Source organism: Hippoglossus hippoglossus, chromosome 7, assembly GCF_009819705.1.
Source record: "Hippoglossus hippoglossus isolate fHipHip1 chromosome 7, fHipHip1.pri, whole genome shotgun sequence".
NCBI lineage: Eukaryota > Metazoa > Chordata > Actinopteri > Pleuronectiformes > Pleuronectidae > Hippoglossus > Hippoglossus hippoglossus.
In genome coordinates this window covers 16,307,001-16,312,224 of record NC_047157.1, presented here as the reverse complement: position 1 = coordinate 16,312,224, position 5,224 = coordinate 16,307,001, and the positions used below count along the sequence as shown (strand labels likewise).

The window sequence follows — 5,224 nt, the reverse complement described above, 5'->3', positions numbered from 1 at the left end:
CTTCATGAAGTGACACAAACATTTCAGACTCTCCGCATGTCCAGCATCTAGGCCCCAGGAGAGGCACTGATGACGCAGTTAGAGCTGTGTGACTGTGTGCGTGGGGGTGTGTGTATTTTTGCTGTGAGGCATTAGACCATGCCTCTTTCTGTTTGTCAGCCAATCTGTCCCTGACCACGATGAATATCATGTATCCAACAGGTCTTGTCGCAGCCCATATGGTCCTCTTCACATAAGTGGACGGTATAATTCACGTTTATTGCACATACCTCTCTGCAAGCGGTTGTTTTCTCATGAAGCCGCTAGGGAGCGCTGCTCCACTTCTGACAGTGGAGCAGCGCGTCTCCGTGTCTTCCAGACGGCCAGACAGGAGCGCAAATACAGTCTCCCTGAGTCCCCGACCGCACCGCACCTCTGTCCCGCCACACCGGCCACACTTTATCATCATATCCCCTCAAAGAGGACGGAGAGGAGGGCACCGGTGCACACCAGAAGCCTGACTGAGGGGTTTCAAGTTGGATGTTTCCTCCGCGTTGGTATGGCTCAATAAGTAAGTTTCCTGTCTCACCGGCTGCGCACAAGAGGAGGAGAGCAGCGGAACTTTCACAGGACCATTCCCTGCACCTTTTCTGGCACTGCGCGCTTTTCTAACCACAGGAGCAAATATCTGCCACCGGCTCCCCTTTCTCTCCAGACCGGAGGCTGCGGAAGTGGATGGTATGGTGTAACTTTTCCGCTCCAGCCGAACCTGAGCGGCCGGTGTGCAGAGAGGAGCCGTTATATGGTGCTGGAGAGGGGGATGCGAGCCTCTCCTCCGTCTCGGATAGCGGAGCGGCTATGAGGAGAGAGGTCAACCTGCTGGGCTAAAGAGAACAAGACCACACCGCACCAACAGGTATGGATCCATGGATCTGAAAACCACGGTGCCTTCTGTGGTCTTATTAAGTAAATGCAAAGTGTCCTTGATATAAAACAAAAAGTGTCTGTCTACTGGTCATGTCTTTGAAACCAATTTACGCACGGATTAGATTACAGCTCATCCGCTCATTTTAGGAGAAGAGATTCGATTTTCTGATGGTCTAGTTGTGCAGAAAAGACCGATCATGGTTAGTTCCCATCAACCGGCTCGGTTCTGAGTTTTATCATAACGGTTGTGATTTTATAGCGAAGACAAATGATTGCGGTTGTTCCAGGTGTTGCCTTTCTCTCCTCTCTCTCTCTCTCTCTCTCTCTCTCTCTCTCTCTCTCTCTCTCTCTCTGACACACACACACACGCACGCACACGCACACGCACACGCACACACAGACACACACACACACACACACACACACGCAGGTCTTGGATGTGTGCGTATTCGGGCATATGGCGCCGGGTTCAGTGCGCTATTTTAAGCAGAGCTGGTGTTTAGCAGCGGAAAACAGCTGTCTTACTTCTTGTAGATTGATTCTTTGAGCTGAGATATTTCCACTGGTGCTAAATGAACTATACCCTCGCCTTTATTAAAGAGAGAAAGTATATATAAGGCACATTTATTCTCCCCTTTGACGCGTGACGCACTATGACACTGGAAAACAGACGCACTCACTCAGCAGTGGTTCGTGTTGACTTCACGCGGCAGGAAATATAACGTGCACTGTTTTACCAGATTTAGAAAGATAAGATGCAGGGAAACACATGCACCATGACACCAGAGCTGTGCGTCCTCTGCGCAGCGCCATGGATCACCTGATGTTCTGGTGATAGCGATGAAAATAGTGCATCAGTTTCTTATGAGGCTCTGGTTCTGAGGGTGAGAGTGACTACTTTTAGATCTGGATATTTTAACATGCAATAGGTAACAGGATTGAAAACATATGACTGCTTCTGGTCTTTACATAACCAGGATCTGTTTGGAAACACAATTTTAATCCAACACAAAGATGATCATCCCTGCTGTGAATATATTTCTGACATGCTCCTGCTCCAGCTGCCTCTTATTTCTCACTCTCCCTCTACTTTCGCAAACCTCTTTGCAGAACGTAGAGGAGGTGAGGCAGAGGAGTGGCGTGAGGAAGTTACAAAATAAGCTGACAGAGGACTGACAGTGAGACATGATTGACAGGAGAGGAAGATGCAGGGATGTGGCGAGTAGAGTGGGATATAAGGAAGATTGGATTCCGATGGTGTTTATGGGGGGAGGAGAGGAATACATTCAAAGAAACAAATGTGTGGTCACTGATTACTTGCTCCCAGAATGGTTTTCAAATGTATTTTTAATGTGGCCACAGGCTGATGAATACCAGCATGAAATGTTACATCACCGGTTTATTCGATAAATGCTTTTGGTCGTCTGCTCAGACCACTAATCACAGGTACACAGATGTGTGACAAAGAGATGAAGAGAACGAAAGGAGAGACAGAAAATCAGAGGATGGACGTTAATGTGAGCAGGAGAAACCTGTGTTTCGAGTTATTAATGAAAATGTATAATGTTTAAAATGTTGTACGCATTTGTGTAAGTATATCATTACAAATCGACTTTTGTGAAGTGTCATTTAGGAAACATTTGCAGCCTCCCTCCAGCCACAGGCTGCACACACACTCCAATAAATAAAGCAACAGTGTAGTTCTTCTCCTCATGTTTATTTCTTAACTATGAATTGCAGTGTTGGCTGAATCACATTATAGCTCCCTGAAAATGAGGCAATTTAACAGTGTGTTTGTGCACCTGTACTTCTATCTTTGTGAGGACATTGCTGGAGCTTGAGGCCTGGGTTCAGGTCACATTATTGGTTAAGATTTTGGTTATGGGCTGCATCAGGGAGGGTATTCTCAAGCATAAAAGTATAAAGTCACGTGGGTTCACAATTTCTTAATGTTATGGGAATTCAGATTTATTGTCACAGTCACAACGTGGGGACTCATCTCTCATCAGGAACTAAAAGCTGATCCCTATGTGGATAACCACTTCCAATAGGTCATTTCCCATCTAATGATGTATGATCAACAAGTCCACTAACCTATAAATGACGATGCAGGTCTGATACGACCCATTCGGGACTGTGCCATTCTGGACCCTATAAACACGTGGTTGAGGTTATGGAACATGCATGACAGGAAATGAAGAGCATCCATTAGTATGTAATGACTAATGTAAGGATGGCAGGTAAAGAAGGAAAGAGGGATGCAACAAAGATCATGGCTAATATCTTGATCACTATGCCATAGGGACGCCCCATGAAGAGCACTGTAGGGGATAAAGCACTTCTCTGCAAACCAGGTGGATACTCAATTTACCAAGTTATCAAACTCATCGTTACTTTAGGTGTTTTTCAGAAAGCGCTGCCTACAGTAACCTAGAGCTCAAGGTGACTTCATCAATTGTCTCAAGAACATGAAAAGCAGAGTCATACTCAAAAATACAGTCAGCTTTTATGTTTCCATACCTCACAACTTCTGTATGTGTCCCTGTGCACCTTTAACACACACTCACCCCTTCCCTGCATTTCTCTCACTCACTTCCTTTATCGCTTCTACCAATAAGCCCCCCGGGCCATGGGAGTAATGTCAAAGCTCCTGTCCAGAGAGGCGAACAGAGAGAGAGAGAAAGAGAAAGAGAGAGAGAGAGACAAAGAGGGCAACCAGCAGAAATAAAAAGTACAGTATGTGTCCTGCAAAAGGCGATCTCTTTTTCATTTGCCACCTCCTGTAGCTTTGCGTGATGAGAAGAGAACAAGAGCAAATGAAAAAAAGAATGAGAACGAGAGAGACAAACACCTAGACATTGGAAGAGAAAGGGGAGAAACAGAAACAACGCTACAGGGGATAAATAAAAATAAATAAAAAGCATGTGTCCTATAAAAAGGGTTCTGTATTTCATTGGCCATCTCCAGTAGCTGTGTGTGGTGTGCTGAGGCCCAGGGGGGGGACGAGTAGCCACTCTAAATGTGTGTAACCCACATAAAGAAATTGTTTCTGGGAGATCGGGCCCCGTAAATTCATTCCTAGCCGCCAGCCCCGTTCTTATCCCACCTCCCAAAGGTGAGCTATAACATCCAAACACATATATTTTTTAGATTCTCTCTCTCCACACACACACACACACACACACACACACACACACACACACACACACACACACACACACACACACACACACACAAACACACCTTCCCTCCCCCACAGACACACATCTTTCAGCAGAACCTCGTTTTATTTATATGCAATTTTTGCTCAGAATGCGTGGACATATTGCACACATATTTTCACACACACACACACACACACACACACACACACACACACACACACACACACACACACACACACACACACACACACACACACACACACGACTTTGCTCCCAAATGGTTTCTGTGGGACAGTAACGGTGACAGCTTCAAAAACATGGGTACCTGCTGTGGAACAGAGCAGCGGCAGATACTGCGCTCACAGCTCCAGGATTACCTTAGCCTGAACAAACTCCATTACTGCCTCTATTACCCAGGTATACACAGCCCAGGAAAAAGCACTTTGCAGAGCTGCTGTTTACCCAGCACCTCTGTGCCCCACACACTGTTTCCCTTGACTACAGAGCAAAGTCGGGGTGAAGAGAGAGGAGAAAGTTGCATGGGAGGAAAACCTGAAGTCAGCCTGTCAGGTGTTCTCGTTGTCTCTGCAGTATGGTGCAGAAACAATGAGAATAATTAATCAATTTGGTTTTTAAATGATTTATGCCAAACATTTTGATAACCAGTTTACAAGCAAATATATATTATATATATATATGGCACATTTATAACTATATTGAAATATCACATGTATGTTTGGGAGTTTTGGACAAGTTGTCAAAGAAAATAAGCATGTTTTAAAGTTATACTGTAGATGATACAATTAACCAAATAATCAAAACAAGTAATTGTGTTAACAGTCCTAAATTAATTATTAATACTCCTGCCAGTTACTACCATATTGTGATAATCTAAAGTTCGTTATTCTAATTTGTTCTCACTGTTAGTCAGGCAAAATAAGACATTTTAAAACATCACACTTATCCAGTATTATCAACTATTTTGATAACTGAGTAATCTATCACCTCATTTATCAAACTAAAAACACAAAAAAGTTCTGGTTACAGCCTCTAAAGTGCTCTACATAATATAATGATAAAGGGCCTAACATGGTAATTTAAGAGATTTTTTGAATTGACAAGTTGATCTGAGGAATGAAAAAGTTGAATAAATG

The 5,224-nt window shown here is 44.1% G+C and overlaps 1 protein-coding gene across 1 annotated transcript in view; it reads left to right on the top strand.

Moving 5' to 3' along the window:
• Window positions 1–352: 352 nt before the first annotated feature.
• The window catches only part of LOC117764945 (chemokine-like protein TAFA-3), a 78,036-nt gene continuing 73,164 nt past the window's right edge, over window positions 353–5,224 (top strand). The window contains exon 1 of the mRNA XM_034591118.1: window positions 353–895. The gene's annotated coding sequence lies outside the window, so the exon portion shown is untranslated. The remainder of the gene's footprint in view (window positions 896–5,224) is intronic.